The sequence below is a fragment of the Anguilla anguilla genome, chromosome 6 (genome assembly GCF_013347855.1).
Source record: "Anguilla anguilla isolate fAngAng1 chromosome 6, fAngAng1.pri, whole genome shotgun sequence".
In the NCBI taxonomy this organism is placed as follows: Eukaryota; Metazoa; Chordata; class Actinopteri; order Anguilliformes; family Anguillidae; genus Anguilla; species Anguilla anguilla.
Window position 1 is genome coordinate 22,626,680 of NC_049206.1, and position 13,073 is coordinate 22,639,752.

The following is a 13,073-nucleotide window of genomic DNA, read 5'->3' on the forward strand; positions in this document are numbered from 1 at the left end:
TAATGAAGACTTACAGCGGAAACATAGCTTTTCAAGATTGAATAACAGTAGACATTTTATACTTTCATTGTTCTCATTCTTGTAACATTTTAGTAATACAGAAACAATTCTATTGCATTTCATGTTTTTTTTTTGCTTTCTTTAGCAATCTTTTCTTTATAGAAATATAAAATGCGGAATGAAATAGTGAATTTTGATGTATGTAGCAAAGTTTTAGCAGCCGAGAGAAACTGACATGACTCCAAAATACGCATACATGCCAGGATGCATTGCTGTCAGCAATGGTCTTGTCTTAAATTGAACCATTTAATGTTTTTTTTAAATATGCAATACCTTTTGTGATTCTTCATGCTACTTTGGTAAAATGTACTTTCTATAAATTTTAATTAAATGGTGTTTCAAAAGCGTATTTGCGTATTCAAAATAAGGGTCTGCATGGGAAAAAAGCTGCACACAGATCCGCACCACATAGGACAGAACAACATATCCCATAAAGAATATTTATCACTAGAAAAAACATATTTCTGTGACAAAACAGAAGATGTCCCATCAGTGAATAACATTCCAAAGTGTCTCTATAACATGTTATTTTCTTGCATCCACATTATAGCAGTGTTCAAGTGGAAAAGCAACCACATAATTTATGTATGTGAACAGGTTCTTTTTTTTTTTTTCCTGGATAGTTTCATGTTAGTTTCAGTCAATCGTCCATGCCCTTCAGCTTCGGGGCATGTGAGGTAATAGATTGATTTCCCTACATCAATCCATTGCATTCTCATTTCTTAACCAAGCCAGCCTTAATTATATGGATTTCTTTGTGGAATGCCCTGGAACAAATATTTTTGGAAAAAGAAAACATTCAGTCAAGTGCTTTGTCCACTTGTTGTAGTGATTCCAAAATGTTGTGCCTGTAGACATTTGAGAATGCGTTCTTTCCTCCCACCCCACATAAAACGAGCTTCTCTCTGTTGAATTATTGTTTTGAAACTGGAAAGGATCATTTAGCTTTCTTATTGCTGATTTTGCGGACACACAATATTCGAAATAAAATAAGAAATTTGCCTCCAGGACCCAACATCATTTAGAAATAAATGTAACTGGAAAGTTGTTGAATCAGTTCCATGGAAAAATTGAATGCACAATATAATGCATAGCATACATTTTTTTAAAAATATAGACATTAAGAGGAATTAGAAAAAGGAAGACATGACAATGAAAACATTCAATATTACATTTACTAATACTGGTAAGATACTGACTGAGCTCTTATTACTACAGGGAACAAATTCATTTGGGAAGCTCGCATTTAAAAGCATGTGATGAACTCTCATTGGCATTTTCAAGAGGACAGCATAAAAACAGGAGGAACACACAGTACGTAAGCGGTAAATACAGGTAAACACCAGTCGGCATGTTAACGGAATGTAGAAAAAAGCGTGATCTTTCTAAAAAAACGGCATTTCTGAAGGTAATCCGCATAGGGTCACGAGTATCACCAAAACAGTATGACGTAAACGGCAATGAGTTGGATACATTGGCATTTCAGAGGAGCAGACAACATGTTATGAGTCACGGTGTTTGGGTGGGTGAAAAACAACACCAAAAAGGGTGTGTCCTGTATTCAGTCACTCATGAGCCTCCGGGGTGAAATGCAAACTATGCGTGTACTGTAACAGTTTCTTCAGTGCTATCATTCAGGGTATTGAAATGTGTTGTGACGGAAAGGACATGGGCCCATGCCCTTGACAGCATACCCAATAAGCACCTAAGTGACGTTACAGCCATGTGACAACGACCAAACAACGTTACAGAAACGTTACCAGAAGGTTGTGTCTGTTGGGTAATTATGGTCAGATTATCTCAGTCTCTCCACTTCTGTAATTTGGCAGAAGGACAGACTCTTACCCATCAAACACAGATGGTATCTTACTGACCCATCTCCAGACACTGCCTCATATGATTCTGTAAATACAAACAGAATTCTGGTAAGTTATTTAGTTGAATGAGCTAGTTCTTTGAGGGAGATTTGTTACTTGTACATCCCAGTAATTCATTTTCTTAGGCTTCATTTACATGTTCACATAAACTACAGAAAGCTTTCAGTTAAATTCAAGCTTCAGTTATGTTACTGTGAAGCAATCTTCAAAAGTAAATAGTCTGACTGTCACAGAGCAATTCTTGATGCCTTTTGAATGTGAAAACATGAGTTCAAGGCAAACCAACTGCAGAATTGATTTAGTGTTTTACAAGCTCACCTAATTCCACAAATTGGTCAACAAAGGGAGACAGCAATACACTTCCTTGTTAATTCAGAATTTCACATAAAAAATTCTAACCGAAAATATTATATCCCTTAAGAAATGGAATATACTGAAATTATGCTGCAATAAAAGTTATTGCAGCCCTTTACTATGTATGGGCAAATATTCTGCTTTCAGATACTGCAGTACATTTTAAAAACACTACTGTAAAATATATTTATCATTATATTGTATAAATATTTCTCATACTTTATTTCAGTATTATCCATTTTCATAAGGAATGTAACCTGAGGGTAGAAGAGTACGATAATACATTTCAATAATATTTAGATATTCTATGTCTTCTTAAATGCAGCTAGAAAGCTGAAACATGGATTTATCTGGGAACTGTGTGATTATCTACCATATATTTTCACAGTAGCCTAATTGATTCTGCGAAGCTACCTCATAATTCAGAGAAAATGAGCTTGAAATGTCATTTGATCCCTTTGAAGTCCCTTTGAACCCTATCTATAGAAATTCTGCAAATTTTTACTGTGTTTATCTACACAGAGGTCTGTTGTAATCCACATCACTCCTACTAAATCAGGAGATACACGTCATGCACAATATCTCTCCTCCTTTCCCAAGGCCTCAGTCAGACAGAATTCTGACGGACAGCAGTAAGCCTACGATCGCATCTGGAGAATTTGCCTTATCGCCTCAGCAAGCATAAACCTGGTCTTGGGATCTGGGATTCCTGTATGTGGGACCAGGAATCCCAGATCCAGATGGAAATATATCCCTAATTTTTTCGATAGCCAGGATCGCAGCGGGAATTCTGGAAGCAGCGGTACGCTCTCGCCGAAGCGGTGGCAGCTTTTATTTACGAGCCGCGGAGCGCTCCGACAAGCTGCCAGCGTTCTTTATGCTTTCGGCAGGGGTTGTTATCCTTTGGCCTCCCAGTCCCTCGGAGAATGTACAGTATTCAGGAGGAGGGAACATCGCAAAGGGTGTCACAGGTTAAATACCAGCAGAAGCATGTCCTGTCTCGAAACGTTTGTTTCCAGGCTTTACAATCGTTTCTGATCCTGTTGTGTAGCCGCGTCATAAATCCAGTCGTTAATAAGGTGTGAAGTTAGTTTGATTTTAGTCGCTGGCATATCTGAATGACACTCATGGCTTGTCAGTACACTTCACTTGCGCTTTTTAAACGATGATTTATTATCATTTATTTATTTATACATATTTGTTGGCCAGTGATTAATAGTGAGCCACCCAGACACCCAAAGAGTCAAACTCAGAAAACATGCCAGTCAGTTCATGTGTACCCTTTACTGAGGTTATCCCGAGGACATCCAGCAGATCGAATGATTTCACGGGGCTTGAATGCATTTCAGCTTGGAGCAATGAAACAAAGTGTTGTTGTCCACTGGCTTGTATCAAAGCATCTGCAAAAAACAGTTCCTGCAGTGTTCAATGTCCCGCCATCTTTAAAACACTTTCATGATCTGAAAGAAGTGATTTGTGTAAAGAATCTGAACAAAATTACACAGCTGTTATTGGTAGGAGAAAGCTGTCACTGTGGAGCATGTGTGTTATGAACCTGTTAGCCTATCGATCAATTGCTCTGACTTCGAATACAAATTTCCACCATCAATTAACTGGAGGGGGAAATAAGCTCAGTGACAAGCAGGGTTCAATTCACATGGGTTGAAACATCCCGAGAGGCAAATAAATTGATATCATCTTGGCAAAGTCGCTTTCAAAAGAACAGCATGTGCAATACATATAATACATGTGCAATCTATTAGTCTTGTAACACAACAGGGAGTGATATTGAGTCTCCACCTCTCACAGAAATAAAAAATAACCTTTGCTCTACTATGTACTGTATGTTAAATATGTTACAAACTTTAAGTATGCACATTTTGTTATACTGCCTTTCAGCACTTTTGCCTTTTAGTTCATTTCAGTTCAACTTCATTAAAATTAGTCGCAGGGTATCTTTCAGAGAATGACATGTACAGTATAGTCACAATACTATGTTGTAAAGTGCTGGTAGGTACTGTGCCCTTGTTTTTTTATTGTGACTTAGAGTATTACTACTAGGCTGCATAATAAATAGCCTAAAAGGGACAATAAACAGTTAGTTCAGTTTATCTGTCCAACAGGGCTTAATCTAGTCCCAAAGTTCCATTATTTGAGCATGCATCTCTATATCACTTAAATGATAATAAGGTCAATGAAGTGCAAGCATAATTTCAGGAAACAGAACAAATTGAATGCTATAGACTGTCTGCGGGGGCATGAAATCAAGGTATCTCTGAAGGTTGGCAAGTAGGAGGACCAAATGGATTTGGCTTCAATGCCTAGATGGTCTCCATGTGCTGGTGCATTCACTTCTCAAATCCAGACCTTAATACCCAATGAATCAATAGCTATAATGAAGCAGAAAGATTTTTTAAAAAATCAATAAATTGGTGTGTGTTGATGGGCCAGATCCTTTTTCCCCTCCATTATTAATCAAAAGCCCAGTTATACAAACCTTCATTGGACAGAGGGTGTAATTGTTAACCAGATCCAGCTATGTGATTGATGGTTAAAATGACACATGTTTGGGACATATGACAAATTAACTTGGCTGTCTAACTACATGTACTTGCTTTTATTTGTTTAAATGATTGTTTGGTGACTGACGAGAGTTTCGTCCTATTAAAGCACTGTTCTAATTCATGGATGGATGGGCCTCTGATATGGATTCTGGACTGGACTAGCGCCAACTGTGGCCAGCAGTCCTGCAGGGCAACATGCAATTGACTCTAGAGCTGTGCAGAGAGAGGAGGGATTCAGTCAACCAGGACACATTGCACTCCAGCCATCCTTGATGGTCGAAAGGAAGTCCACCCATAAAGCTGCACATGAAGTGTCTTCCTCCGACTCATGTCTGTGCGGGCCTGAATCACGAACTGCAGTTTGGTAAGAAGCAGCTGCTGACATCACGTGCATCGGAGGTAAGCGCATGCTTGTCTGCACTCTCCTGAACTGAAAATGAAGGTTGCATGAAGGTAGCAAGATTGGGCATTCCTAAGTGAGGAGAAAAAGGTGGAGGGACGCATAAAAACATGGCTGCTTTCCGCACTGAACATTGTGTAATAGAGTGGTTGCATTTAATTCCATTAACACAGATCATAGTGCACAAATTGAAGCACCTCTTCCAAGTCTCAAAAACATAATGAAATGTTGCCTGCATTTACCCAGTACCTGTAATGAACCTTGCGGCATGCTGCCAGAAAAATAATTTGGCAATTTATTTTCCGCATCGCTGAACTCAGATCAAAAAATGTCTATTGTTTGGGGATCTCTGAGACATTGAGATATCAGACTTGTGTGGAAACTGAAAGCCTTGGACCGATCATGTGGTAACACGCTTACCCTCCCAAACGCAAAGGGCAAAGCACGGTGCGAAGAAACATTAAACATCTGAATTCAATTTGCAGCATGAGGATACGTGCCCACACAGTGACTGATTCTCAGCTGTGAGCTTTCAGTTCATCAGGTGGCCCACTTAATAACTGTTTCCCGCAGAATCCAGATATCGCCTTTTATTTCCAGGGCCCAGGAACGCACATTTCTGAGCGCATTGCAAAGGTCTCCAGTTGGAACTCAGGGGCTGACAGCTGGTTCGCGTATGTGCGAGGAAACTTACTGTCATGAGGATATCCAGAAAGCAGATACTCACTCTCAAAATATGTAAAGATTGTGCCCAGGGAGAAAGACCGTCATTTTGGCTGAAATCTTACCAAAGTACCAGGAGAGAATTTAAAACATTGTGGCCATCAGCCCCCTGACACACAGGCAAAGCTGATATCATCCAAAATGAGCATTGCAGCAGGGAAATGCTACCTGACAGAGCAGCCAATCACATTACCTGTAGTTCAGGCCTGTTTATGGCTTCCACAGGTAGGGGTGTAGAGAGACCAACATACTGTAAGTGCATTACTTAGTAGATCTGAGCTGGCATTATAATATGCTGCTGCTGGCTCTTACTTTGTAGTGTCTTGGTATGTCAATGTAACGATCAACAAAAGCTATTTTCTAAAAGTGGTGACACAAACAATTGTTTGGTAAAGGACAGTTTACCGTTTTATATTTATTAGACCATGGTAAAATCATTATTCAAAATACTGAACTCTGTGGTGAAACCAGCAAAATTCCTGCAATTTGAATTCTTAACAATTTGAAAACAAACTCTACACTCTAAATCTGTAAACTTTTTTCACCAATTTTCAACAATTTTAAAAATTTGTATGATCGTGCATTTTGGATCATTACATTTTTAGTTGATTGTGTCAAGAATCTGAAAGAGTGTTTTCAAATTTGACCAGTACTAGGCTGAATTATTTTAAGGTCATGTTTAACGTGAGTCTGATATATAGACAAATGGAAATTATTTTTTGGCACATTAAATCATAACAATAAAAACATGGTTTTCGTATATGGTGCTGTCCTGGAATTCTTACGCTCCTTGACTGTCGGGACAGAATGTTCTCTGAAATTATTGTTTTAATGTTTGTATCAATAAAATGCATAAAAGGTTGTTCCCGGAAGATTTGGCAAGATGCTCGATAGCTATATATAATTAAACGGGATTCAAGGAACTGAAGTTATTGCTTGAACCTGTTACAGTCTTCATGCTGTATCCATGGAGACCATAATATTTTCATCCCCATCTTTCCCTCCTGAACGAAAGCGATGCCAGGTATCCATTGTTTTTGGACACAAGCCTGAAAAGGCACTGAGCCATAATGGAGATCCTGATCCTGGAGAGCTCAAGCTATGCATCAGAATAAGCCTGACAGATTGCATGTGTTTCTTTCTGTTTATTTATAATCTACGCACTCCTTGCACAAGCCTGGCAAGCAAGTATTGTTTTATTAACAGGGGAATTCCAATATTTTATTTTACGAGAAAAAGTATGCAAGTGTGCCATTTTTCTCATTGAAAAGTTTTCTTTGGATATTTTGAACTCATGTTACGCTGTTTGCCCCTACATTACCCAGTAAGTACTTCTATGAGAGTCATGCACATCAATCCATTCATATAGCTTGTTTGTTGTTTGTACTGTACATGTATTGTATGCATTACGTACATTCAAGCTAGCAAGCATACAGTGGCCCACTATAGTGGCACACCTGTCAGTCCACCAGCATCTTGTCAATTGGCACCATGGTGGTGTGCTCGTGAACAGCTGAAGTAATCAGCTCAGTAACAGCTCAGGATCAGGATCAGGATCTGCTGGTAAGGCAATGCAAGATAGCTGGTGAATTGTCCTGAAGCTAAAAGAGTGTGGATTTACAATATACTGTCGGGAATGTGTTTGCCTCCTGGGATAGCACGAGAAGATGCTTTGTTTGGAAGTGCTGAGCTCTATGGTGAAATTTAAAACAAAGAAAAACCACTAAAGAAAACATTAATTAAATGAACACACATATACCTGCTGGCAGTGGACACAGTAGGGGTTTCAGTCTGCCTGAGGCTTTGGCATAACGTCGCAGTGAACAGGGGAGGAGGCTGTGTTTTCCCTGCTAATTGCAGTGGAATCTGTTTAAATACGGGTGCTGCCAGCTTCAAGCCGCTGAGGGCCACCGCAGCCCCGTCACATGCGAGAGCAAAACAGAGAAGCCTTTATGAGCACAGGCGACAGAAATAACAGCCAACCCTGGCAAAATGGCCAAGGTCTGGGAGCTCTACACTGAGGTGACACAGAGACACATCAGCCGGGTGACATCATAGCTAACCACCAGGCCTGGTCAATGTGCCAGTAATGCCTAGCATACACTACAGGATTTTCAGGAACGATTTTTCGGGTTTCAAGATGTTAAGAAAATCTTCTAAAAATATTAAGTCTTTGCATGAACGCTCCGCATAAGCACCCCGATGGCCTTTTAATCTGAGACGTTCAGAGACTCAATCGCAGCTCTGCCAATACAGCCTTAAGCTAGTCTGTGGCTCTCATGAGAATATAAACTGATTTGATTTTATCACAGGTCTTCAAGCATGGCTCGTTTTGTGTGTAATCTCTTGACCATAGACTGAGAACACGTGTTTAGTGTGAGCATTCCTAGGATGAAAATACCAGTGATTTTTATAAGAGACGGTCATTAAATTTTAGATGCTCTCCATTGTTTGGATTTTGAAAGTTGCGTAGTGTGCGCAAGGCATAAGATGATGCTCACAGTGGCCTGTATTGTGTAGGAGAGGGGGGCGGGGTAGCAGCTACTCCCATGGCTCCGCTTCCCCTTTCCCGTGGCCTCGCTCCACTGCTGACATCATTTCCCTTTCCTCCCTGGCACACACAGGGCCTTGTTTTTTGCCACCTTCCCCTTCGCCCTTGTTTATTCAGCATAACAACATTTCAAGCTCCCAGTGGGTCTACCTGTCAGCGTCTGAATTAATGGGCCTGTGCATGTCAACATATTCTCTGTGTCAAAGGCAGTGGAGGCAGTTGCCATAGCCGGGCAGAACCCCCCGGGTGTATCTGCAAGGTTTTCCATGCGGAAAAGCACAAGGTTCTCTTCCAACTTCAGGCAAACTGTCAGGATTATTACAGCCTCTGGGGATAACTGCACACGGGCCGTGGGCACACACACTCAGTCACTGAAAACTCCCAGCAGACGGCAGCAATCTTACGATGCCAAGAGGAGGCAGCAGCACTCTGTGTCATTCGCACACACGAGTCAAATAAATATTTCAAATACGTTAACGCTTTAGACGCCAGTAATTTTCCTCAGCGAGCAATGCAAGCTATAAATAGCCTGATCTGATAATTGCTCATGCAAACAGCTTTCTATATATTGCTTTTCACAATGCTTGACCGGGTGAATAGATTGTACATAATGTGTTAGTATGACAAAAAATACTAACACGTGCACACCCAAACCAGTGATACAGGTCCACAACATAGCAAAGTAGGTAAATGTGATAGAATCTGCACCCCACATTAACAGCTGTCAAATAGCCAAGAATGTATTTTAAAATACACCATAACATGATCAGTGTTTTGTCCTGTACTGCTTCTTCTTCTTCAGGAATTCCATGCAAGGCATTAACCAAAAGTGTTCAGACTTCAGACAATGAGAAACAAACACTATCGCGGTAGCAAATAAAAAAGAAACTTCGGAATGGAATGCAAGCTCTTGAGAAAAAGACCTAGGCAAGTGCCTGAATGTCTCCATTTCTCAAGAAGTTCTTGTCAAAATATTAGGTTAGCCCTCCGGAATGACATCTGAACCTAAGCCAGAAAAGTTTATTTTGCTGATCCTCTCCCGTTACCAGTGACAGTCGCAGTAAGTCATACGGGAGGAGCCGTAATGGAAACCTTTCCTGGCGCTTACATTACCCACACTCCTCTCTGGCAGGTGGGACAGGCGCGTTTTTCTCTGTACTCCCTGGACAGGAAGCGGGAACGTCACCGTTTTAGAAAGTGACTGGAATGTAAAACAGGTGGCAGCGCCTAGCGCTAATGAAAATGCCTTTTGTTCAGGCAGCTTCTGAACAACTTGTTAACTTAATCTCGGAGTTGACGCATAGCAATGCTGACAATGGCAACAATGCTATGCCATTGTGTGTCAACGGGGCAAGGGACATGACATACGCTTAAGGGATTTTAAACTTCGGAGCCAGCACAGATACAATTAAAATTTGATTCAAAATTATGGGATGCACCACTGGACAAAGACATATTGTCCGGGCTGGATTGGCCATCAGACCCTGACATTTCCTATGGAAGTAAATATCCTGTGTCCTTGGGTAAACAGGCTATTTGTAAATGTCCATAAACGAATGTAAATCAAGAATTCTCCTTTCCTAATCATCAAAATGTCCAAGACAACCACATGATTTATGATCCTCCACATTTATTTCTAATGTTAAGTCAACGTCACACAAGACTATATATTATGTGGTTATTTAACTCCTATCCCCAACCAAGAATTATTCGCAATGAAACCAAATGCAGTTAACTGAGCTGCACTCATATTCTGGCTGATGTCAATTGATTTTAGGCCTCGGGGTCCTATAATAAAAACACCATTGAAAACGTAAGAGATGTCTCACTGAAGTATATGCTTTGTACACGGACTGTTTGTCTTTTGCATTTCATATAAAAAAATCACAAATCTTTGATTTCACCAACAATGAAAGGATGGACAGACAACATACAATAATATTTTTGGACCAAGAGGATTTCACGATCAGTGAAAATAGTAAAAGCTTTAAAACTACTACTTCTAAACTTCACCTACCTTTTCTTAAAAGAAAAATTGAAAGGCTCAAGAAATTCTTATTTTGCCTGATGTCCTTTGCCATTGTGTCCTTCATCACATCTGGATGCTGCGATCTATTTCCTTTAAGTTCTTAATCTTCATGAAACACTGAATGGAGGAGTTTGATGCTGCTTTTCAAGGGGGAGGGGGGGAGGTCGGTGGGTTATAAAATGAATTATATGATAATAATTTTTGGCTGCACAGATAACAAATGGTGGAATTTGAAAGACCAACCATCCAATCATGCACAGCATACCAGCGAAGCAAAAAAAGCACCAATGGGCTCATTGCCAAACATCTGCATCTCATTCCCACTGACATATGCTTACATACCAGGAGGGTTGTGCATTTTAACTTCCTTTACGTGTTTGAATTCCTTGGACACAAGTGGTTATAATGAGATTTTGTCATGGGCCAAGGTATGTGCAAATAGAAGCAAATACTTTTTAAAATACTTTAATTTCTTTTGACAAAAAATTGGTTATGTTGTTATATGTTACCAGTGTATTCAGGTTTTACTGTTAATTTTATGAAACATATCGTCATAAAAACACTTATTGTGTGCATTTATTATTTTTGTTCAACATTAATATGATCCTACTTGATTGGTTCTCATTGGGAAAACATACCCTATGACAGACTGAGTTCCTTTTCAACCTTTAAATCTTTTGCATGAGGTACTGCTGCTACTGCAGTTATTATGAGTGCATGGTGAGTGAAATGTCAACAGTGTTTTGGTAAAACTAAATACTGCCACCTAGTGTTCTCAGACAATAATTATAAACATTCAAGAGGATCTGCATGAAATCGTTTCAAATAGGCTAACCTCAATACAATTCTCCCAAAATACAAAATAACAGTACAAAAGAAATACATTGAATATTTAAATCTGTTTCCAAAAGTATATATATATATATATATATATATATATATATATATATATATTATTATTATTATTATTACATATGTATGGTTATCTAATATACATTACACAAAGTAAATGCACTTTTCTTTGAGATCCAGGGGTTCCTACCTTCACATCAAAGGTGAAAAGTACTTAAATAGACTCACAATTATTGTGCCAGCATAAAAACAAACCAACCAAATGGAGACAAATGACAACCATAACAATAATATGTCTATGCAAGAGGGTTAGGCATGGAAAAAATGCCAGATGAAAAAAGGGGGTATTACTGATAAGTCCAAAAATTAAGTGTGATGGTTTTATGCAATATTTAAAAATATCTCAAATTTTACTTCAAAAGGTAGGATGTGAAGAAGGACTGTGTGATGCATAGGCACAAGCTAAAGTACTGTAGACTGCCCCCACATCTCTATGATGGCAATGATTTGATTGTAGCTCTAGTGTTGGTTTTCTAGACATGTTAAATGCACCTTCAGTAAGTGGCATTGGCTAAAAGCAACTAGTTATTTCCTAAATTGCAAATTGCAACCAGAGCTGTACCTGATGTGTAACTTCTAGTAAATTATTTGACATACAAACAGACCAACGCGGCAAAAGTACACAATATTCTGTACTTTATAATCCAGTTTATTTACTTCTTAGCTTATTTAGTTCTTAACTGTAACATTAAGGAAAGTGTACATTGCAGTCCAAGCCCATACCTGAACCAGTAACCTCCTGCTTAAAAACCCATCTCTTCATCCCTAAAGGCCATGTGTGCGCAGTGTTTTCACCTTCTACATCTTCTGATTTATTTATGGTACTCTTCTTATAATGAGCAAATGTGGCAGCCATATTAGATTTTCCACCGAACCATGTGACCTCACAGTACAGATGCAGTCCATTGCCCACTACACTGTAAAAATGGTGAAGTGGCAAAGGTACAAAACTGTAAACAGCTGAAATGTAAATAATTGCATTATATTATTGTATTTTATAATATCAATTGTGAAATGGAACTATTGAATGTAATTATACTGCACGTGATGGATTTTGCGTAACCTATACATGCGATAATGTGTAAAATGTGTATTTCACAAAGGCATAACATGTACATGAATCGACACATGATTTTGGCATGGTTATTTTAGTATTTATTTTTTCTATATAGATAATAGCTTCATACAATAATAGTTATTTTATACTCATTTTACTCTGTGGTTGTATGTGTGGTTTTTGGGCAGCAGACACAAAGCAAATTTCTGTGTTACCAGAAAAAACTTAAAAGTATAACCTTCTCTTATTTAAGGTGAAACACTGAAATACTGAAATATTTCTTCGACATACCGCCTGCTACCGTATGCTTAGTATATCGGTACAGGTATTTATATGGTAAAGGTCCGGTGACCCAGTTTCCAGTATTTTGCCGTAAAATGCACCTTTTTTTACAGTGTACAAACATGCCAGGTTTTGCAAGTATTTGAGAATCTGGATTTTACACCCCTTTTTCTAAAGTGGTGGATGAGAAGAAGAAAAAAAACCCTGAACAGTATCAATATGGTGCCTTACACACCTGCTCTGTGCCATTACAATAATGCCATA